General features: G+C 44.8%; 1 protein-coding gene across 2 annotated transcripts in view; it reads left to right on the top strand.

Annotated features, from left to right (window-relative positions):
- Window positions 1-24809, top strand: part of RCAN1 (regulator of calcineurin 1) — a 94140-nt gene that overhangs the window by 33764 nt on the left and 35567 nt on the right. The window lies entirely within an intron of this gene.

Here is a 24809-nt window from a genome sequence, read left to right as displayed (position 1 = left end):
CTCAGATTGAAAAGATCGTTAAGGGGCACTGTCAACCCATTTTTTGACCCTCGGAGATGTTCACCTTTGTTTCCTGTTGTTTTTCTTTTCTCTTTTCTTTTCTTTTCTTTTCTTTTCTTTTCTTTTCTTTTCTTTTCTTTTTGTTGTTTTTCTTTTCTAAGGTTATTTACTTATTTATTTATTTTAGTAATCTCTACACTCAACGTGGGGCTCGAACTCACAACCCCGAGATCAAGAGTCCGTGTGCTCTTCTGCCTGAAGCAGAGAGGCATCCTTGTTTTGTTCCTTTAAAACAAACAAAAAAAAGATTTTATTTATTTATTTGAGAGAGAGAGAGAGAGAGAGCATGGGCAGGGGGGAGGGGCAGAGGGAGAGGCAGAAGCAGACTCCGCACTGATTGGGGAGCCTGATGTGATCCCAGGACCCCAGGATCATGACCTGAGCTGAAGGCAGATGCTCAACAGACTGAGCCCTCCAGGCACTCCTGTCCTGGGCTTTACTAAGGACTTGACTCCTAGTTTTCCTTACTGTGCCCAGTCCTGGAGCTTTTTGAGCAAGGCAGTCAGGGTCTTAGAAACCGCATTTCATTTGGATGAAATGTTAGAATTGTATTTTTGAACTGTAAGATAATCTTTGGGAAAAAAATCATGAGAAATGCCGTTGGTTATTTACACTTTGCAGCTTGAAGGTATTTCCAAAGGGTCTTTCCCACCCAAGCCTAACACTTCTCTGAGGCAACTGAGCCCATCTCTAGAAGGACCTGGAACTCTGACTCAGTTGCTCAGTGTGTTTTTGCTTTTTGGCGAATTTTCTAGTGCTTGTCAAAAAGATATTTTTGAAGCTTTTTGGCCTGAATCCCCCCCTCCCTCCTCCTCACCAGTCTGGTTCACAAACATTGTCTGCGGTGCTTGCCATCTTGTGTTTTTTCTTGACTGGCGACCAGCTTCTTTATGCATCTGTCTAGGGACATGAGCCCAGGGAGGCTTGCAGGTCTTGGGTCTTAGACTCACAGCTCCTGGGGTTTGGATCCCTGCTCTGTGCAACCTCAGGCAAGTCAGGCAACCTCTCTGGGGTTGGATTCCCTCCTCCATAAAGTGGGATGGATACTGCGTGCCTCTTGGAACCCAAGGCCGCCCCTGGAGGTAAGGGGCCTAAGAAAACCATCAGGGCCCCCAGGGCAATCACCACACCCATTTCTCATCCTCTCCACCGCCCCGCCCCCCACCCTGCTCCCCTCCTCGTTCCCAGGAGCCCATCCAGTGCCTGCTTTTGCAAAGCACTGTCTTCCAGCAGCTTCGGGTTGCAGCACACAATCCCTGCAGCCCCAAGGACGTGACAGCATAATGGCCTGTCAAGTGAGCCACAGTGATCTTTGAACATGAGCCCCGATCTGATTATTCTTCGGTCATTCAACCCCAGGCAAGAATGGATTCATACTTTCCACTGCTGCCTGCGCCAGCCGGTTTCCATATCAGCCAGAGCCTCAGGAAGATGGAAGGACAGTCATTCTTTCCATTCGTGCTGACCCCGCTCGCTATCAGGCCTGAGTGCCAGCACGTTTAGCTCGAGGAGGCTGCCAAGTGCTGACCAGGCTGCGCAGGTCGGCTTCCGTTTCCAGCACACGTGAGGGTAGATAAGATGACTCTGGGCATTCTCACGCTGGACTCACCTTACCTGGGAAAGCAAGACGGACAGGCCGCCTGCTCCCTGCTTGGGAGGCTGTGGCCAATTCACTTGTATTTTGAGCCACTGAAGTAAGTGCAGGCCCGAGCCTTTGGGTCTGAAATTAATGCAGTGTGGCATCTCCCCCGACCCTGTTCCCTGATGCCTGCTGTAAATTGTAAAGAATCAGATTGATAGAAAGTCTTGCGTGAATTCTTCCCTGGGAGAGAGATTGGAGGGTGGGGGTGTGTGTGGGGGGTATTTCTATTTGATAGAATGGGTAGGCGATTTCAAAGAAAACAAAACAAAATTCTTCTGCTCAGGGTCATTACTGAAAACCGGTGGCCCAGATGGAATTGGAGTTGGAGCCCATGGCCCCGAAACCTGCCAACCCACCAGCTCCCTTCCCCGAGCCCTGGGACGTTGCTGACACTCGGTTTCAGTTTTAGAAAACTCATTCCAGGGAAATGAGAGATGGGTCTATTTTAGGACCCTTGGCTAATTCATTTTATTCTGTTTTCTGTAAAGCAAAGAGCATTATTCATCAGCAGGGAGAAGTAATGTCTGAGCGGTGCGACTCCACTGAGTCGGGTTCAGGGGGGTCATGATTACTGAATCCGTCCTGAGCATTTATCAAGTACGTGCATTGACTCGTGAATTATTAAAGCTGGGAGGGGCTTCGGTTATCATTGTATCCAGCGGCTCCCAAATCTGGCTGTTTATGGGTATCACCTAGAGGCCTTATTAAAAATTCAGATGTCCCGGTCTTTACCCCAGGCCCAGGGTCAACGATCTGGACTCTATCTTCAGCGCTGTGATTTTAGCAAGCTCCCCGGGGGCAGTTCCTAAACAGCCAGCCTAAACAGCTCTAAGGGGTCCACATTTGGAAATCAGAGTCCAAATCCTTTTTTCATTTCCTTGAGTTTTTTGTTTTGTTTTGTTCGTTTGCTTGCTTTTCTTGTTCTTCAGGTGAGCGGCTGAGATGCTGGGTGACCTTGCCAGGGGTCATACAACTCACGAGTGTTGACTTGGGACTGGCAACCCTGGCCTGCTCTTCCCAGGGCTTCAGTGTGATCAGAGCCCAACAGGGTGGCCAGCAGAGGCTGGTGGCCAACGCACTGTATGCAGAGCCACACAGACCCCTCGTGGTGACATTCTGTAGTGTGACCGAGGGCCCTGCAAAGTCGCTCTGGCCACGAGGCAGCACTCAGAGGACCCACTAAGTTCAGGAAATTCTTCTCCAACCTTTAGGAAGGGTTACTTTTAGGGCTGTCTACAAAGTCTTCTCTCCCACTCCCTAGGACCCAGAGAGGGGCCCACCAGGACCAGGGCAGATGCCAGGCTTGGCCCCAGAATAGAGCCAGTCTGTCCAGTCTACCTGCTGCCCGGTGACAGCAGCCTGCTTAGGAATCCTGCCTACCTTAGGCAACCGGTTTGGTTGTCTGTGACAATGAATGTCTGCCACAGATGGCTTCAGCCAAATGGCCCATTTAAAAATGATTGTCTGGGTGCCTGGGTGGCCCAGTCAGTTGAGCATCTGCCTTCCTATCAGGTCATGATTCCAGGGTCCTGGGATCGAGTCCCACGTCGGGCTCTCTGCTCAGTGGGGAGTCAGCTTCTCCCTCTGCCTCTGCCTGCTGCTTCCCAGCTTGTGCTCTCTCCCTCCCTCTCTCTCTCAAATAAATAAGTAAAATCTTTAAAAACTAAAAAAATAAAAGTGATTGCCCACTAGGCTTTGGATGCACCCTAGTTATCACTTACTTGGCTCAGTGGAGAGATGGTGAGAATATGTACTTTGGTCTGTCTCAGATTTCTAGGGGTTCTGGTTAATTGCCGCTCACAGCAGGAGACTACTGACCTTTGATATAATACTTTTCTTAATTTCCTCCTGCAAGATGATCCTGATATCTTTTATTCTATATCACCCCTTCCTGGAGTTTTTCAGTGTAATATTCTAACTTCTTTCCAGATCAGATAAGTAGAAATTCATTTTCTAGATTGTGCTCATCCTTGGTACTTATTTAACATGGAGTCCAGCAGGATGTCCTCATTCGCTTACCCAAATTATATATTCTGGGGGTAAAAATCATGAGGTAAGTAGTCAGAGAGATACAAGGGTCTAGGACAATGCAGCGTCTTATGTTTCCACTGCATTCATCTTACCCTTTCACACGTTTGAATCAGCACCTCCAGATTGGTGGCCCCCTAGGCTCTGACCTCAGTGGGCTCGACCTTGTCCTATTCAACCCCTTGCAGTAGTCTGCAGACTGACATGCAGACTTCTGTGCAGACTCCACATCGGGCCAGCCACCTACCTGTCCAGTGGGACTTCTGCTCGAATGCTCACAGGCCTCTCAAGCTGTGTGTGTCCAAACCTGGGCCACGGGCTCTGCTCCTGAACTCGCCACCCCTCTTTTGTTCTCTCCCATCCACGGAGTTGTTGGGGCCAGAAACAGGAGAGATGGTGTTGCCACCGTCTCTCTCATCCTCATTGATTCAGCAAAAAAGTTTTGTAGATTTCACATCTAAACATGCTTTCCCTCAGTTTCCACTTCCTTGTCCTCACTAGACACTGTCTCTGAGACTGTCCCTTACCTAGGTGACTGCAGCCGCCCCGCTACCTAGCTTTGCTGTCCTCCCTGGCAGCCTCTGATCCACCTCCAGCCTGCTCCCTGCAGGATCTTTCCAAAGATCTTTTCAATCATCTCACTGCCCTGCTTTGAACAATTTCCCACTTATCCACTGTCTATAAGATAAAATTCAAAATCTTTACTTGGCAAATAAGGCCTTTTGTTTGGCACCAGCTCACATCTCTGCTCCCCTCCCCCTGCCTTTCCCTAGCATGGCTCATTAGTACAGGGATGGGGACCCACCAGGATCCACAAGGTGCAGGCTCCTTGGGTGGTAAAGCTGGCAGTAGCTCTGCCTGGGATGCCTCACCCCAGTTCTGCATCCAGTTGGCCCCCGCTGTTCCTTCTGGTCACCTTGTAAAATTGTTTTGGGGATTTTTTTGTTGTTGTTGTTTAAAATTTTATTTATTTGAGAGAGAAAGAGAGAGAACGAGTAGGGGTAAGGGCAGAGGAAGAGGGAGAAGCAGACTCCCCGCTGAACATGGAGCCTGACTTGAGGCTCAATCCCAGAACCCTGAGATCATGACCTGTGAGTGAGCTGGTGAGCAGATGCTTAACCAACTGAGCCACCCAGGCACCGCTACTCTTAAAGTAGTTTTTTAAAGAGTCTTCATGTTTTAGAGCAGATTTATGTTCACAGCAAAATTGTGGAATGATGCAGAGATTCCCCATATGGCCCTGCTCCACCCTCCCCCCACATGCACAATCTTCCTGTTATCCACATCCCACACCTGATTAATGATCTGCAGGGATGCATCATCATCACCCAAAGTCCATAGTTTGCATGAGGCCTCACTCCTGGTATTGTGTGGTACTTCCCGGGGGTCTGGGCAAATGTATAATGACATGTATCCACAATTACAGTATCAGATGGAGTATTTTCACTGCCCCCAAAGTCCTCTGTGCACTGCCTGTTGATCCCAGACAGTCTTAGTAGAGACTGATTCTTCCCAGCTAACCTCTGCTCCTCCCAATGAAGAAACTGTCTTGGTCTTGCCCTGCTGGTTTCTAGCATGTTACAAGCTTGTCATGTCATATGTTGTCAATAAGTGTTTGATGAATGAATGAATGAATGAATGAATGAATGAATGAATGAATTGGCCATACATTTAAAAACCAAGTCCTAATTGAACCAAAGGGGAAAGCATGATTCATTGGGTACCTTTGGGTCTTCTCCTGCTTGATCATTTGTATTATAAAATTCATGTGACTGCAGTAGATTTCCTGCCAAGCAGCAATTAGACCCCCTGGAAATCTGCCCAATTTCAACGTTAAAACATCCTGTCTGTTTACCAAAATGTATGGACGTCTGCAGTGCCCGTGCTTTATCCTCAACCTGCTATAATTCCTTTCTTCTGAAGACTCTACTTCCTGGCTGGTTTTTGGTTTTATTTTTAATAAAATTCATCATCCTTCCTTAAAAAGAGAGGTTGAGTTTAAGAGCATGCAAGGCACCCATAGATTATTTCATACTAGTAAGAGGAGGACTCCTCCAAGCCTGGAACTCCCAACAGCCGCCCACTCCACAGCAGCTCACTGTGTCTGAATTGGATGGTGTCCCAGGGGCTCTCTTCTCCTACTCACAGGCTCCTCTGGAAGCTGTCCAGAGCCCCGTCCTGGGGGAGCCCTCAGTTCTCAGAAAAGCATGGGTCAGGGAGAGGGCACAGGCCCTGGGGCTGGGAGGGTACAGGTGTGTGAGCCCATCGAGCCCACGGCCTCAATGATCGCGCTGATCTGACAAAGTGCAAACCCCTGTCCTTGTGTTGGAAAACAGAAGGAAGAACTAGAAGGCCAGTTAGGGAATCGTAGAATTTTATCATTGAAGAGGAGCTAGGGACCATCTCCAGTAAGCGACATCACTGAGCTCTTGGACTCAAATCAGAATCTTCCCCAAGTTCCCCCTCATGCTGTACTTCTCCTCTGACCATCATATCTGGGGTGCAGCATTTTGGAGACTTCATTGGACCCTGGCTTGCTCACCCACTCAGAGTGACCGAGAGTTAACCATCCTGGACAGTGTGATGGAAGGAGCCCAGGCTCTAGCTCTGGCTCTGCACAGGTTGGACCAACTCAATTTGTTTGAGTTTGTGTCCTCATCAGTAAAATGACTCCTACCTCAAAGAGCTATGCTGGGGACGAAATGAAATGATGTGTTTGAGAGTCACACAGGGGTCCCTCTGCAAACTGCTGCCTCATCTGTTCTCCTGTGCTCTGGTTAGCAGAGTTTTTGCGTGGTCCTTCCAATTAGTGGATTCCTGCTGAGGAAGTCCTAATCACGGATCTTCCTGTGTTAAATGCCTTTTAGAAAATACCTTGACTCTACGTCTTCTGCTTCGTAACCTCCAGGCATAGATTCCCCCCAGGCTCTAGGCTTTATTTCCTTTAAGATGGGCTCATCTCGAGAGCAGGACCACCTCAGCCATCATGCTGGGCATACACAAGAAGCTCCATGGTCAGGAGGAGAGAGGGGGGAGGAAAGGCTGGAAGAAGGAAATGATCTCCTTAGCAAGCTGAGTGTGGTAGTTCCAAGCAGGGACAAGGCAAAGAACTGTGTGTTTTCCTGTGGCATGTCGTTACCCCTCCTAAGGGTAGGCCTGGGCCATGGAGGACCTCCCAGGCTTGTTCGGACCATATGTCTGCAAAGGCCCCAGAACCAGGTTTGGTAAAGAGGGACCCATGACACTGCTCAAAAACTCACTTGATGGAAAAGGACCCATTTTAGCAGATGCCCTCAAATTTTGCATTGAGAGCGGCCACCTTTCTTTGCCTCTCATTTCTTCTTGATTCTCCATCTGTCCAGTTCCACCTTCTAGCGGCCATGCTTTTGCATTCAGATGGTTAATATTTACATTCTGTGCTGTGACCGTTGCCCATGTTTTATTCATACGTTAATTCTAAAACCTGAGTATCGGTAAGGAGAGTTTACGCCGTTATAGCTGTAAAAATATTCTTTTAGACCTGGGCCAACCAGTTGGTTAGGATTATACCTCCTTCGAAGTAGGTCCAACTTCATGACCCAGGAGGCACTTGAAGAGAATGTATTAAGATCAAAGGCAAATGGATACCCCTTTATACACTCCAAAATCTGCCAGTTTAAAATCATGTCATGTTATGCTTTACTTCATATTTGGACCTTGACTTAGTTGAATAGCATTTTTATTTTCCTTAGAGTTTCTATGTGTGTGTGGGTATGTGTGTGTGTCACGCTCTTTACCATAGTCTGAAGTTTTTGCATCTTCTCAATGATGGGAAACTTTCTATTATTTCCATCTTTGCATTCTGGATTGGCTCTTCTCAAGATCTGAGGCTTTCCTGCCACCAGGGTACTTCTCTTCACTCCTTCCCTGATCCAGTATTTCCAAGATCCTGTGTCTTCATCTCTTGTGGTTCATGCCTTCATTTTGCTGGACTACATTCACTTTAACTCCCCCCTCTTCCCCAAGAGAGAATGAAAAGTGAATTGTCTGATTTCTTGAAATAGCTTAAAATACACGTCCCACTCAATTGCTGGTTTTTCTCTGCATGTAGAACTCTCCAGTGAATGCTGTTTTCTCCCAGAACTTTTAGAGAAGACAGCTTGTCTTCTAGAGTCCAGTTTGGCTGATGTGAACGCTGATGTCAGTCTGACTAACACAGTTTTGTAGGTAATTTGTCGGGGTTTTTTTTCTCTTAAAACATTTTTCTTCATCTTTTATATTCTGAAATGCTTTGCGGATATGTGAACGTATGAGTCTTACTCATTATAGTCTTCATTTGATGACTTATTTCCATCTGAAGACTCATCTCCATTAGACCTGAGAATTTTTTTTTTTTTAAGCATCCCTAATCTCTTCCCTTTCATTTATTTCTCTTCTTTCTGGAACCTTAGTAATTGACTGAATGTTGGGCCTCCTGAACTGGTACTCTCTATCTCTTATATTTACTATCTTTCTATGTTTTTGTGACACAGGTCATTTTGGTAGTGTTCTACTAACTAGAGAGGCAATGTCTGTTACAATAACAAACATTGTAAGTCGGAGTGTTTAGGAGATACAGGAAGGTCTTAGAGGAGGCAAGAGGGATGGTTCTTATTGACAAAAAAGAGAAGGAGCCAAGAGTGAGTTGAAATACAGAAAAATGTCATAGTAAAAAGGTTGATGTTAATTTGAGTTTCTTGGCTTTGGTAGTCTTGAAAAGTAGAAATTGAGGTCATTGACTGAGGCCAAAGACTCAGGTATAAGAAGGTATGAAACCCCTGAGGAAGCAGCAAGTGGTGAGTGGGAGTCTGACCTGGAAGCCATGAAGATGAGCCTGAAGTTAAATAGGATGTATTTGTAGGGGGACCAGTTGACCAGTTGGCTTTAAGTCCAATACCTGGAACCTGTGAACAGGAGTGGGTTGGAAATTGAACAAGACAAGCACAGGAACAGGATATTGACAAAGGAACTCAACCAAGGCAAAATATTCTCATCAGTGATGTTTGTATGAGAGATTAGCTACATAATCTTGACTTTATCCCAGTCTGTGATTTAATGTTTTCCCCATGTCCCTCGCTGCTCCCTCAGTGTCCATCACCATGCCAACGTTTGTCCCAGGAAGAATTGAGACAAAAAGGAATTGGAAGCATTCAGTCCCCCAAATTTGAGGGTCTCTGCTAACGTCTTTCCATATACATCAAGTCTGCCCTCAGACATTATCCTTGGATTGCCATTGTAAAAGCAAAGTCTCACCCAAGAGAGTAATTTCATCTTGCACCAGAGTTTCCAGCTGACATTGGCTGGGATCTAGGAGCAGATTACCAGATAAGCCAAGTTCACTCACTTTCATTGACTTGAGAATGTCGAAACTGAAAGGGACCTCAGAGATCAAGCCAAGTGGTTTCGAAACGGTCTCATTTTTGGGTTTTGTTGTTGTTTTTAATGAAATAAATACTGTTCTAAAATGAACTCTTCCACTGAACCCAACACATAAGTGAGGCAAAGAGTCACTCCCCCGTTGTGGAGTAGCGGTCTGCCCTGGAGCCCCACACAGAGTTCCCCTTCACTTCCAAATGCTCCTAGGATTTCCCCTTCTTTCATAATCGATGACACAGAGTCCAGATGAGGGCAGGCGGGGTCAGAACTATACTCTGGCTCCATGTGTTCTGTTTGCTGTGCTCTTCTTGTTGCCACCAAGAGGCAGCGGATCCTGGACAGGGAAGGGCTGTTTATGAAGCCAGACTGTGACATTCTAGCTCCTCACAGGGAAGAAAGGAGCTGTCTCAGGAGAGTTATAATCTGAGGCTTTTTTTCTCTTCCTTTTTTTACCTTCGGCTCTTATGAAATCCCTCAGGATCTAATAAGGGAGCTAACTGCTCATGTTCTAGTCCCACAGATGCACGTGAGCCCTCCAGACAAAGTGCAGGTGGATTCTGTAGATTTCCCAGTCTACATCCTTGGCATCGCCGTGCACTGTGCCTCCCTAGCAATGAACAGGGCCCTTCTTGCACTGGGATGCCCATTCTCTGCCTTGTCTTGGTCACCTATTAATGTTAGTGATAATTAAATTACTTCTCTGAGAGGCAAGCAAATAAAAGCGGTTTGCAGTAATTTACCAAGTCTTCATAATTAACTGTGAAGTCATCTAAAATTTTTATCCCTATTGTCTGTAGCATTTTAATTTTAAATGAATTGATTGGCATTATTAGGGAAATTTAATTTCATTACTTAAAAGGACATTCATGTTTTGACATAATATGTCTTTTTTGAGAAGTAAAGATTTTATTATTTATTTGTTTGTTCAGAGAGCGCAAGCAAGCATGTGTGTGAGCAGAGGGAGGGGCAGAGGCAGAGGGAGAGAGAGAGAGTCTCAAGCAGGCTCCGTGCCCAGCACAGGACCCTACTCGAGCGCTTGATCTCACGACCCTGAGATTGTGACCTGAGCCGAAATCAAGAGTCGGACGCTTAACCAACGGAGCCACCCAGGAGCCCCTCACCTTTATTCTTTTTACAATTATTGTTTCCTTACTTGATTTCTCTTATTTTCTCTGGAGTATATTTTAACTGTAACAATTTTTTTTTTGTTATTTTTTACTCTGAATTTTTAGAAAGGGCATTTTTCATTGTTGAAAATTGACTGGTTTTCTTTAAAAGTCTCTACAGGCATCACACTATTGAAAATTCAAGTCAGGAGCCTGGGCTCCTCGTACAGGGTGCTGGTAGCCATGGGCTTCAGTGCTCCCCCCCCTTCCCTGTCCTCTGCCCCTCCACTCCAGTCTGTGGTTGGACTTCCAGGAGAAGCAATGGGAATGCCTCCGTGTTCACCTCCACTTCTTTCCTCTCCCCCAGCCCCGAGGGCCTCTGTCCTCCTGAGGTTCCTTAAATCCTTTTTCTTTTTTTTAAGATTTTATTTATTTATTTATTCATGAGAGACACAGAGAGAGTGGCAGAGACACAGGCAGAGGGAGAAGCAGGCTCCTGTGGGCAGCCCGATGCAGGACTTGATCCCAGGACCCAGGGGTCACGCCCTGAGTCAAAGGCAGTTGCTCAACCACTGAGATACCCAGGTGCCCCGAGGCTCCTTAAATCTTGCCCTGAGCCCAGTGACCTCTGGCTCTAGTTATCTCTGTCCAGTGATCTCTCCATATCCACCCCTCACCCCTCTATTCTGGAAGCTCTGCCCCGGCTTTTCCACCTGAGCCCCGCAAGCTGCATGGTGCTTTCCAGGATGGAGAGGCTCCTGCCTTCTCTCTGCAGCTCTGGACAGTCTTTCCCATTGGATAACAGTCAAAAATGGGTCTCTAACCTAAGACATGCTAACATGGAAAGAATCACCATAGAAGGAAGATACCATTCATTCGTTAGAATTCATATTACATTATTTTAAATACCTGAAAGGAAATGGCTCGGTCTTACAGGATTTTTGGCAGCTTCTGCACAGCGGTTCCCCCAACTTCAACAATAAGATTTATTCCACAAAATCTCCCCGTGAGCTGCCATTTAATACTGAAAGGCAGGTGAAAAGGCAGGTCTAAATGTATCCTTTTTTGCTGGTTCTGCCCCAGTTGTCCCTGAGCACCGAAACTTAGAGAAACAAAACTCTCTTAGAGCCCCTGTCCTTAACATATGATCCACAGGGAACACCCCCATTGATGTAAGGAGACCCTCGAAAGAGCCAGTCTACTATAAATGTCAAGGAACCAAGGTGGCCCCCACTCACCTTGGCTCCCCAGCAGCATTGTCATCTCTCACCAGCAGACACACTTTTTAGACTCAGTTACAGCTTCACATTATTGCGAAGCTGGAAAATTGAATTCTCAAAGTTAACCAAAAGGTTAGAACACATTTAAGGGGTGCCTGGGTTGCTCCATCAGTTAAGTGTCTGCCTTCAGCTCAGGTCATGATCTCAGGGTCCTAAGATCGAGTCCCACGTGGGACTCCCAGCTCAGCAGAGTCTACTTCTCACTCTCCCCTTCTGCCCCTCCCCACTGCACATAACCTCTCTTTCTCTCTCTTTCAAACAAATGAATAAAATCTTTAAACACACACCCACACCCACACACACACACACATTGGAGGTCAAGCTCTTAACAGCCAATCTAATTATATTAGCAAGGTCTTTTGGGGGGGAAAGCATCGCATCAAATAAAGAATGTCTTTAGTTTGCCCTTTCTCCCACCCAATGTGACTGCAAAAAAGTATCTAGATTCCCAGGTGGAATTCTGGCTTGAGGGGCCGATGAGGCACCAGCCAAGCCTTCAGTAGCCAGCTGAAGTGCTGAAGCAGGAGGTTGGCTTTCAGTGGGCACATTGAACTTCCTCGTAATGGGACCATGGTGGGCTTTCAAAGCTGGAGCTCAGGTCGTGAGCAGAGGGCTCACGTCCCGAGCAGAGGGCTCACGTCCCCCTGGAAGCTGCTTCAAGTGCAGTGCCACCCGAATCTGCCAACACGTCCACTGTTCTCAGAGCTAAGCTCTTCCATGTAGCTGTCCATCAAGTGGAATTTGGTCCTGACTGTGAGAACAACCAATCAAAGGCATGAGAGACATAGGACAATATCTGTTTCACTCTGATTATCTTCTGTCCACGTAGCAGATAGAACTCAGGACTATAACTGGAAAAAAGAGAAGCACATGGTCCCTTCCCATTTTTCCTCTTACATTCCTATTTCATTACACCAGCAGCAACAAGTAAGAAACTCTTTTTTTTTATTTTTAAGATTTTATTTATTTATTCATGAGAGACACAGAGAGAGGGGCAGAGACAGGAAGCCTAATGTGGGACTCGATCCCAGGACCCCAGGATTACAACCTGAGCCAAAGGCAGATGCTCAACCACTGAGCCACCCAGGAGTCCCAAGTAGGAAATTCTAATGAAGCCCAGACTTGCTAGAGACTTCCTTGGTTGTCCATTAAACCTTACAAAGACTTCCCCCAAGCATTTTTCCTGTCTGTAACTATGCTGAAGTTGTAAGTTTTGAAGTTGATTTGAAAATCTAAATGGTTGGTTACCTCCTTTTGCTAACAGAGGGTTGCCTCTTAGAGCTTGAATATTCCAAGTTTCTATTTTAGTGGAAATGATCTGCACCTTTCTTACTTGAAAGCATTTAGGTGGTGCCTACACAGCCTGGAACTACAGAAACATTTAGAACCATAATGGGCTTTGGGGGTGTGAGGGTGGGTGGAAGACAAAGCAATACCATGGATCAGATATTTCGTTGAAAGCCATCAGGTGAAACAACAATGAAGTGAAGGTGATAAGCATGAATCTGACCTACCATTGGCCCCCTCTTCGGGTAAGATTTGAGCCTTATAGGTCCTGTGTGTCTTCAGGGGTCAGCCCCACTCCATGTGACCTGGGGAGCAAGTGATTGGGCCGCACCTATGTTTCATACCTACATGTGTGACCCCAGAGTAGGGGTAGGAAGAGAAGGGGTTAGTTCCCTATTCTCTTGTCACACTCCAGTGAGGGACCCCAGGGAGTCTGAGAATCCTAAATTTGTGCCTGGCCTTGCAGGTCGCTATGAGTGTCTGTCAGCTTGAGGTGCTTTGACAAAGTACCACAGACTGGGTGGCTTCTAAACAACAGAAATGTATTTCTTACAGTTCTGGAGGCTGGAAGTCTTGAGATCAGGTGTCAACGTGCTTGGGGTTTGGAGAGAGCCCTCTTCTGGCATGCACATGGCCAACCTCTCCTCTCCTCACATGGCTGAAAGAGTGGGGGAGCTCTAGTCCCTCTTCTTGTAAAAACACCCACCCATTCCAGAAGGGTCCACCCTCAAGACCTAGTTGCCTCCTAAAGACCCCACTTCCAGGTACCACCACACTGGGCAATTAGGACTTCCACATATGAATTTGGGAGGCAAAGGGCAGGATACATTCAGTCTATTACAGTAACTATCTTTTTTTTTTCTCAAGGTAGGAAGATAGAACATATTTTATTTTAAACTCATTATTGATGTATATTTTTAACCATTTAGGTACAGGATAGGCAGACCTGCATTTGTTCGTGAAAGGTGGCCTGCTATAAACCCCAGTGCTGTGCTAGTGAGTGGGCATGGACCCCTCCACACAGGAATTGGAGACCTGGGGTTGGGAACAGACTTTTCAGGCCCAGAAGCCATCAGTGTGTGTTGGGGGCTGGGGAGAGCAAGGGATCGGGGAGGCTGGGGGAGGGGGTGCCTCGCCTTGCGCATGCACACCTGCCACGCGGTTTCCCTCCCTCTGCCTCGGGAAAGGGCACCTTCATCCGTCCCCAAGCCACCCATTCCATCCTTCTATGGCTCTGAAATATTTCCTTCTCTGCAGCCAAAAGTATCCCCATTTCCACTGTGGCATCGTCTAGTACCATCCAAAAAGCTGGCAGTTGAGGCAGGGAGGCAAAAGTGCTCCCGAGTGGGCACAGCAACCCGCCTGGAGTGCAGGAGAAGGGGTGCGGGAAATGGCCTTAAATTCATGTGCCATTCAAAGGCGAGGCGGGAGCGCTCATTCTGTGCACCTGCTTGGCGCTAAGCACGCATGTGTCCGCCGCGTCCACGGAGCCCCACCTCCAGGAGCAGGTGTTTCTGCGTGGACGGAGCCTGGCGGAGCGTGGCCGCTCTGCGGGGCCTTCCATCACTGCCTCCCAAACTGTCTGTGGGGATGACCTGCTTTGTTTCAATTTACAACCTCTTGCCAACGAATAAATACAACATAATAAAAGTAAATTACGAAAAGAATAAAGTGGAACAGGAAGATGTACAACACACAAGCCTTAACTTCTTATTAGATGCAACAGACATGCAGTTTTTCTGATAAATTGCTTTCGAAGTTTAAATGCCTTCCTCCCTATTTCTCTTCTGACCTGGCAGACCAGCCCCCATCACAGACCATACTTGGGCAGGACTATCCTAAATGATGAGCATAGGTCAAAGCTTGTATTTAAAATTATAAAAATGTATGTTTATGATGATGACGTTTTCATGAAATTTTCAGGGAAAAAAAAATCAATGCACATCATGTTCAATTTGCATTACTCTTCATCTGTTTTTAAATCTTTTCAGGTTAACAAGCACACATTTTACGTAGCTATAGTCCTTAGGCTTGTTTCTATTCTGCTTTTACTCACTGGCCCTTTTCTCACACCTACATCCAGAGAGCCCCTTCCGGGGTCCCAGCCTTGTCACCTGCCACCTGGTCACCTGGTGGCTGTCCCAGCTTGCACACTGTTCTCCCCTCTCACCTCTGTTTCCCGTTCAGGGAAAGCCCTCTGAGGTGCCCGGGTGTCTTCCAGAGCCCTTCCTTCCAGCATTTCACACCTTATAGGATGATGTCTGTGTTCCTCCATGGCCTGACCTGGCCCCCCACTTGCCTCTCCAGCTTCATTTCTTATTGATTTCCTCTGCTGTGACCCTTCCCACCCTAGACCGTGTGCATCAGCCACTGAGCTCCATGCCGTTCTGGAAGGTTCCTGCCTTTTCATGCCTCCCTGCCTGGGGCATCGATAAACCACCCTCTGCACCAGCACTCAGTGAACGGAAGCTGTTTATTCTGATGGAGAACTCCACATTTTGCTGCATTTCTCCAGATAGTTTTCTAGAACAGCACCGACTTAAAACACTTTTCTACAACCTTTTTTTTAAACATAGGAATTATTTCCCCCAAATGCAGTTAGAAAGTCCAAGATTATGGACCCTATATAAACATTGTTACATGATGCCAACTTGTCTTCCAGAAAGGTTGAGCCACTTTTCAGTGTCCATTTTGGCAGTTGTTATTGTGATGGTTATTATTACTAAAGAGAAGTTGCAAATTCAATACAAATAACTTTTTTCTGGGCCATCTGCAAGTAGTTACCAACCTGATGCCTGAATCCAATAGAATATCTCCTCAAATCGAGGACATGCTTCTAGATGATCACAATAAGACTATGAGGATCCAGATGTTAACACTGATATAATAGTGCCTTGCAACCCCGAGGCTCCACTTACAGTTCCCCATTTGTCTCAGGGGGAACTGTAATGAAAGGATCCAGTTGAGGTTTGTGTGTTGCAATGGGTGTCTTATCTCTTGAGTGTCCTTCAGCCTAGAACAACGCTGGTCTTTCCTGCATTCTCCTCACCTGGACACTTTTTGAGGGCTACAGGTCCATCATTTGGTAGAATGCCTTTCAGTCTGGGTTTGTCTGATGTTTCCCCATGATTAGATGGAGATTGTGCATCTTTTTTTTTTAATTGTGCATCTTCTTATGACATAAAATTTACCATCTTAACCATTTTTAAGTGGACGGTTCAGTAGTGTTAAGTTGTTTTGCAAGAGCGTTCTTTGGTGAGTGTCCTAGACATTTCAGGTAGGCTCACCTGGCGCCACCACCCCTCCCTCCTGCTCTCCCTCGGGTGTAACCCTGCAGGCCCTTTGGAAGTGACTCCCCAGGGCACTTGTCATGTGACTTCACGTGCCACTGTGGGTCTGACCCCCTCCTAGAAATATACGTTCTTAGGAATGTCTGGCACATAGTAGGTATGCAACCCATGAGGACAGAGTGAAGCAGGACACTTGGGGGAAATTCGGGAATGTAGAGGAATTTGACTTTCCAGGAGCATAAGAATGTACCCCAGGTGATGTCACTCTAGAGTAAATCAGTGCTCCATAAAGTCTTTATTGATTTTTAGCCAAAATGTGACTTTAAGAGATTACCCCTGAGGGACCTGGAGCAAGATGATTGTTTTATGTGCTTTCATAATGGAATTCACAAAACGTTCGGTCAGACTTCCTTGAAGTGCTTGTTCTGCATGACCTCACAGAAAATATGAGGCTGATCGAGGAGTGCCCCACTTCAGTTAACGCACTCGCATTAAAGAAAATGTAATTGAGTGCAGCACTAAGACACTGGAGTGATAAACAACCTGGAATTTTCTGGGCAGATTCCTACATTGGAAAAGATAGGATCTTGGGCCTTTTAAGGAGCCAAATCCCCGAATCCTATGTGCCCATGGAAAATGCAGTCAAGCAGGAGCTGACTCTGTGTGCTTCAACTATTCTGAACAGTAGGACTACTGTGGCCCCTTGACACGGAGCCAATATTGACAGAATATTGCCATGTTGCGATTCAGATTTTATTGGCATGGACACTGTGTATTAGCTTCTCTTCCTTTCATAAACAGATTACCCGGGTAACCAACTCCTAGGTAAAATAATTCAGAAAGAGCTAAAGCTAAACATTCTCCAGAAAGTGCTAGTTCTTGCAATCCTACTTTCAAATATCCAAACCAGCCAAGTAAAACTAACAACAATATTTTTAACTCTTGGAGGAAGATAAAACTATTCAAATGTATTTTTGGTCACATACAGAGCATTAGAACAGTATTTAAAATAAACAGGGTAGGCAGGCAGATCACTATTTCTGACATTGCAAATAGTCCAACCAAGCCTTACAAATGTCCTCTGGGGATTATTTTTCTTTGTACTAAAAATAAAAGTTTTAAAATAGCCACTTGCCAAAAAGAGTTTCTTGATGCTGGAGAAAAGGGCATAGATTGGGAACTTTTACTCTGTATTTACACTGATCATGATTTCAACACAGCATTAATTTGTAAGGGCAGGTTTCCCCCACTATCGAAAAGTAGAGTGTTCCCATGAAAACTTTCATCAGCCGAAACGGTGTAAAGTGAAAAAGCAATCATCATTAATTTATATGAAGAAAATTTTTGAGTGTTTCCAGACCCCCAAAGTCACCCTTCTTGGGCTTTTCTTAGGCTGCATCTTGCTAAAGGATGAACAAAATCAATCAAGATGGAGCCCAGGTGCTCACAACACAGTTCAAAGGGGGGCTGGTTGCGGAGATGCTGAATGTAGTTCCTGGGGAAGGCTCAGGGGGGTGCCACCCTTGCTGCTGGGCTGCACACTCCCCATAACTCACTGAAAAACCAACACCGAATACTATTTTCTCTTTTTGCCCTTTTTTCATAGGAGCAAAAGTCCTCTTTGGATTTCCTTCAGTTAAGAAAAAATGGGTACTAATACAGGCCTTCGGTTAAAACCAAGGACCATAATGAGAACTTTCAAAAAGTGGGGTATACCTGTATTGCCAGAACTGCTTTGCCCAACATTACTTTTCTTCGTTCTTTTATTTCACCACCGAGTCTCCATTTAGCTTCCCCCAGGCTCTCACTGCATTTCCCAAACAGATGTATCATTCTTCTGATGTCTTTGTGAAATCATGTCAATATTTCCAATTTTTAACACATTATTTTCTTTTTGTTGCCACTTCAACCAAATGTTCTTCTGGTACATTTCAAGTTATTCTACTAAGTATTAAAATTATTAAAGAATTGCAAAATAGTTTCCATTATAAAAACCCTATTTTCATCATTTAAAACTTTACAACAATCCTCTTGTAACGATATTTTCCAGTAACTAGATGTCTCGTAAAAGTCCATAACCTTGAGATGAGTATCAGTCCGGATATTCATCATTTGCTTCTGTTCTTTTTCCTCAATTCTCGTTCTTATTCTCCATTACCTGTTTGTTATACGTGTAGAATATGGAGAAATGATATAGGGAGATCCTGCTTTTAAATTCTTATAGAAGTCGAGGTGGGTGACCTGATGTGGAGCAGTTCACAGGAAGAGTTTTAAAATTTACCATCTCACAGAAACTTACAGCCTCTTCCAATGCAAGTAAGCTCTTCCTCACTGGCACCTTCATGGATTGCTCGCATCTGTGCCAAAATATGCCTTTGGTCAGCCACAGGTTCAGACTAGAGCAAAGCTTGTTAGAGTCATAAATCATACAACCCCTATTACTTACTTTGTATCAGAGTGCACAACAAAGCGAGAAAGAATATCCAATGGAAAAAAGACGGTCTCTTCGACAAATGATATTGGGGAAATTGGACAGCCACATGCAGAAGAATGAAACTGGACCACTTTCTTACACGATGCACAAAGATAAACCCAAAATGGATGAAAGACCTAAATGTGAAAAAAAAAAAGAAAAAAAAAAGAAAAAAAAAAAAAAAAAGACCTAAATGTGGGTCAGGAATCCATCGAAATCCTAGAGCACACAGGTAGCAACCTCTTTGACCTCAACTGCAGCAACTCCTTGATAGACACATCTCCAAAGGCCAGCAAAACAAAAGCGGAAATGAACTATTGGGACTCCATCAGAATAAAAAGCTTCTGCACAGCAAAGGAAACACCCAACAAAACCAAAAGGCAACCTACAGAATGGAAGAAGATATTTGCAAACCACATATCAGATAAAGGGCTAGTATTCAAGATCTATAAAGAACTTATCAAACTCAACACCCAAAAAACAAATAATCCAGTCAAGAAATGCGTGGAGGACACGAACAGACATTTCTCCAAAGAAGATATACAAATGGCCAAAAGACACATGAAAAAATGCTCCACGTCACTCAGCATCAGGGAAATACAAATCAAAACCATGATAAGATACCACCTCATATCAGTCAGAATGGCTAACATGAACAACTCAGGAAACAGTAGATGTTGGCAAGGATGCAGAGAAAGGGAAACCCTCTTACACTGTTGGTGGGAATGCAAACTGGTGCAGCCACTCTGGAAAACAGTATGGAGGAGGTTCCTCAAAAGTTAAAAATAGAGCTACCCTATGACGCAACAGTTACACTACTAGGTATTTATCCAAAGGATACAAATATAGTGATCCGAAGGGGCACCTGCACCCCAGTGTTTATAGCAGCAATGTCCACAATAGCCAAATTATGGAAAGAGCCTCAATGTCCATCAACAGATGAATGGATAAAGAGGTGGTATATATATATACAGACAATAGGCTATTACTCAGCCATCCAAAAAAATGAAATCTTGCCATTTGCAATGACGTGGATGGAACTAGAGGGTATTATGCTAAGTAAAATAAGTCAGTCAGAGAAAGACAAGTTTCAGATGATTTCACTCATAGACGGAATTTAAAAAACAACAGATGAAACATAGGGAAAGGGAAAAAAATATGGTAAAATAAAAACAGGGAGGCAAACCATAAGAGACTCTTAACTGTAGGAAACAAACTGAGGGTTGCTGGAGGGGAGGGGAGTGGGTGGATGGGGTAACTGGTGATGGGCGTTAAGGAGGCCGCATGATGCAATGAGTACTGGGTGTTATATATTATAAGTGACTGATGAGTCACTAAATTCTACCCCTGAAACTAATAATACACTATATGTTAGCTAAGTCGATTAAAAAATTTTTTTTGAGTCGATTTTAAATTTAAAAACTTTTTTAAAAACCTAGAATCTGGCTTCTTGTATTAAAAGATAAATCTGGGGGAAAAGTTTTTTTCAGTGCTCTTAACCCCATCTCACTTGAGAGCCTGAGACCTGAATGAACTCACCAGTGTTCCCTTTAAGTAGTATTTTACTGACTCACCACCATTATCTTGAGGGCACATCCATGTACCCAAACTGTCTCTTTTTCGGTACTGTCTTGGGGATATACAAGAAGGCCTATTTGGGTACAGTCCTGGGTCACAGTGAGAAGGCACCCGTGTGCTTGTCTGCACCAGCTACATGACCTTGCTTGAGCAAGTAATCTGAGCTCGCCAAGCCTCGTTGCTGCTAATGTAAAGAAAGATAAGAATGCTGTCCCTTTGTCCTCTCAAGGGTTTCAGGAAACTCAGATGAGTTCACGCATTTGAAAAGACCTCGTACACTGCAGAAAGTAGGTTGAATGTAACCCAGAATTATTAGTCAAAGCCTGCATAATAAACTGGAAAACACGAAGCACATTCTCAGAAGAACATCAGGACCCTCTGTAGGACCCAGTTCCGTATATTTCTAAGGACTTAATCCACTGGAACAAGGGGATATTTGAGAGCCTGGCATTTAAAGCATTAGGCTGATTAGATCATTACCAGCAGGACATTTGTGCACCTCACAAACAAGTCCTTTATCTTCTTGCTTGCCTGTGAAACTTAGAGAAACACCTACATAATAGGATTCATCATGGAGCTTGTGCTTGTCTGAACTCATTTATGAGCGTGTCCGTCTTTATCCAGAACAAACAGGGTTTAATGAAAGTTCTTACAAAAGGAATCCTGTGCCGTGAATCAAACACAGTGGGTATTAAACTTCCTGACACTACTTAATTTGTCAGACAAGTTTCTCTTATTTTTTTTTTCCCCAGCCCTGGCCTTGTTCAGAATTTTCCAACGATTCCTGGAATAAGTAGGCTACATTTATCCATCTTTGCCTTCTCACAATTTCCAGTGACTCGGATGGGAGTTTCATGCAGCTGGGTTGACAGCGATTTATTATATTATTATTATTATTATTATTTTATTGTTGTTATTATTATTATCAGAAGCCTGTTTTTGGTGTTCAGGAGAAATATCTTTATGTTGCTTTATAGTGCTCCATTAGCATAGATAGTAAATACATTTGAGTGTTACTATCCCTGCCTGCTTTCCCGAACTTCATTCCATTATATAAACTGAATCATATTCTTTGGGATTATAATCTTTCCCCTCTCTGCTGTTGTACTTTTGGATGCTCTGGATTCAGAGTGTTGGAGCTGAAGGATCCTTTACCACTGGCTTTGCAGCAAATGGGACTGACCACCTGATCCCTGGGAGGTGGAATGTTCCACCCAGTGTAGGTCAGTTTGTTTTGAGTAAAGCTGAGGTTAGAGACCAAACCTGACGCCTGGACCAGTGTCCTTTCTAAGATGCCCTGGCTCCTTGGAGATCCAGAGTAGGACCTCTGTTATTCAAAAATTCTTAAACAGCCAGGTTTTCTGCAGAGAAGGGTATATAACAGTTTGATTGTTAGAAGTTTAACATTTGACCATTTTGAGATCAGCATCTAAAACGAACAGTTTAGACCTGCCTTTTTCATAGGGGTGAAAGGCTTTTCCTTGACAATTTCTTTTCTTGGTAAATTTTTTTTTAAGATTTTATTTATTCATTCATGAGAGACACACAGAGAGAGGCAGAGACATAGGCAGAGGGAGAAGCAGGGTCCCTGTAGGGAGCCTGATGTAGGACTCGATCCCAGCACCCCAGGATCATGACCGGAGCCCAAGGCAGACGCTCAATCACTGAGCCACCCAGATGCCCCTTTTTTGGAAATTCTTGAGGATGCCTTTCCTAGATCATTCCAGGTCCTCAATCACCCTAAGCCTCATTCACCGTGTTTTGCTAGAGGCGGTGGTGGTGTGATATATAGGGTGAAAAACAGCCTGGGCCTGGCCCTAGCCCTGAGGCCTGCTTTCTTAGAAAAGGCAGCTGGCCTTGCAAACCTCTCGATCTTTGCTTTTCTCCACTGTGTCACTTTGTTGGTTTGTCCGCACAGGACACCTACGCAGGGTGGACACTTCCATAGAGTGGCCAAATGTCTCGCAAATTGTCAGCAGCAATAAGAGAACTGTGCCTTTTCCACCAGTTGAACATGGGACCATAGGAACCTCCTTGACAGCTTGAACTTGTCAACATAGTTTGCCACTGGGTATGATGGATCATTCTTCACTATTTTAAGAATTTGTGTTAGGCTGGGTATAGTTTCATTGTCGCCTTGCTTCAGATTCTGATTCTGAGTCAAACATCCGAGAGAATTAAGCATGATGGGTAGCCTTAGTTCCCCATCTGTAGAAGAGAAATAGTGCCTATCTCACTGACTAGGCTGAGGATGAAGAGAGGGAGTGTATACAGAGTGTCTGCCTTAGAACCTGGGAGACAGTGAACTGTCACATTATGATAGCTGCTGCGTGCCATCATCTGCATCACTGTCATTGTCATTATTTGCTGCTCTGCCTTGTAGGGTCCCCTTATGTGAAAAATGGATACTACATTCCTCATCTTTTTTAGTACGGTTAAAGGTGAAAGTTGGGGGCACCTGGGTGGCTCAGTGGTTGAGCGTCTGCCTTTGGCTCAGGTCGTGATCGCGGGGTCCTGGGATCAAGTCCCACGTCGGGCTCCAGGCTCAGCGGGGAGTCTGCTTCTCCCTCTGCCTATGTCTCTACCTCTCTCTTTGTGTCTCTCAGGAATAAATAATTAAGGTCTTAAAAAATAAAAATAAAAGAGAAAGTTTTTTCAGCGTCTGTTACTGTTTTGAATTATCTGGAAATTTGAAAACCCGCCACGTGTACTCACTAGCATGCATCTTATGTGATTCAGCCTTGCATCTCCCCAGGGGCCTGAGAAGAGTACACTATGATGGTTGGAATGGTACAGGGATTTCGCTGTATTGGGTTGGGTTTTATCCCTGGCCTTCCTCTTGAGTCTCTCCCTGCCTCGAACCTTTATGTAATCTGCACCAGTCTTTTCATAGCTGAAATGAGAACACAGAGGTCACCCCTCCACACCTGGGTGGGTTGTTGAAGGAGTCAGGAGCTGCTGCTTCTGAAACAGGTGACCAGAACGAGCCTTACATGCACGAAGTGTCTAGTCCAACGGGCATTGCCTTTCTGTGGCGCTGCTATGGTCTTCACAGCTTTATGTTAAATTGCATAAAGTGTCCCAGTGTTTCATCAACAGTGAGAAACAAAAACTTCCATAATGGGACGCCTGGGTGGCTCAGAGGTTGAGCATCTGCCTTCAGCCCAGGGCGTGATCCTGGATCCCGGAATCAAGTCCCACGTCGGGCTCCTTGCATGGAGACTGCTTCTCCTCCCTCTGCCTGTGTCTCTGCCTCTCTCTCTCTCTCTCTCTGTGTATGTCTCTCATGAATAAATAAATAAAATCTTTAAAGAAGAAGTTCAAAAAAAAATTCCATAATAGTTGGTCCTCCTCTGAAAGGTGGGCTGAGATGTTCCCTTGCTCCTGTTTCCAGCATTTTGAAAAGTCAAAATTTTCCCAACTGACTGTATTGCCAATAATGATGAAAAGAAACCAAGTCCAAGAGAAGTCTGTTATATACTTTTAGTGTCAGTATGGAACTTCTTATCAGTGGCGCCTGGGTGACTCAGTCGGTTAAGCATCTCCCTTCAGTTCAGGTAATGATCAGGGTCCTGAGATGGAGCCTGGTGTGGGTCTCTCTGCTCAGCAGGGAGTGTTTTTGTTTGTGACGTTTTTACGTAAAATGTCCTGTTATTGATACTGCTATACGCCGAGGGGTGCATGATAATTGATTGTCTCCTTTTATGTGTCAGGTTGCTCCTTCCCTGGATTAGGGGTGGTCATTCTGATCCAGTTGATACAATTCCTCATCAGCTCTTCATCTGATGGTTTCAGCGTCCAGTGCATAACTCATTTTGAAAGATTTTTTTTTTCCCAAAATTCCTGAGAGGGTCTTAGAAATACTGAGTGATTTCTAATGAAATCATGATTTTCGGGTGAATTCATTCATTCAGGCAATAGCACGATTCAAAATGTTTTCACATTTTTATATAGAAACAGGTACTTTTCAGGATTCTAACTAGAAAAGTAAAAATAATTCTAACTCTCAAAGAAAAGAAGATAGGTATGAGAAGTAATTAGTCATGGTTTGGCCTCTGTACTCCCTTCTCATAAATCCCGCCTGAAGATTTGAAATGTGCATTGTTTCCAAGAATGTTTTTTAAGACAACACAGGGATTTTAAAGCATTTTTCCCCCTTAAAACACAAACAATTCAAGGCAATTTAAAGTGCTCCACATTCCTTTTGCTAATAATGTAAAAGAAGAAGGAGAAAAAGAGAAAAGAAAAGAAAGTGGTTAAATATTGAAATGCCCCTTTAAATAAAGCATAATGATGCACCATCTCACAGAGCAGGTGTGTCTATTCTGCTTCTAATCCCCTTTGTATGCTAATCATATTCCTGATTTCAGACTTCCCTTTGGTCTGAAAAGACTTTTACTTTACAGTTTGTTGTGGGGATCCCTGGGTGAGTCCTACCTCGGGCTCCCTGCAGGGAGCCTGCTTCTCCCTCTGCCTGTGTCTCTGCCTCTCTCTCTCTCTGTGTCTCTCATGAATAAATAAATAAAATCTTTAAAAAAAAAAGAGATACAGTTTGTTGTGTGTCATAAGTAGACCTGATTCTGGAGCTGAATTTACTAAGATTTGATCATGAGCCCAGCACTGTGCTCCAGGCTAATCTACTGGAATATATGACATCCTTTGGAATCCAGA

This window comes from Canis lupus, chromosome 31, assembly GCF_011100685.1.
Source record: "Canis lupus familiaris isolate Mischka breed German Shepherd chromosome 31, alternate assembly UU_Cfam_GSD_1.0, whole genome shotgun sequence".
Lineage (NCBI taxonomy): Eukaryota > Metazoa > Chordata > Mammalia > Carnivora > Canidae > Canis > Canis lupus.
The sequence above is the reverse complement of the archived record's forward strand: the minus strand, read 5'-3'. Positions and strand labels throughout refer to the sequence as shown.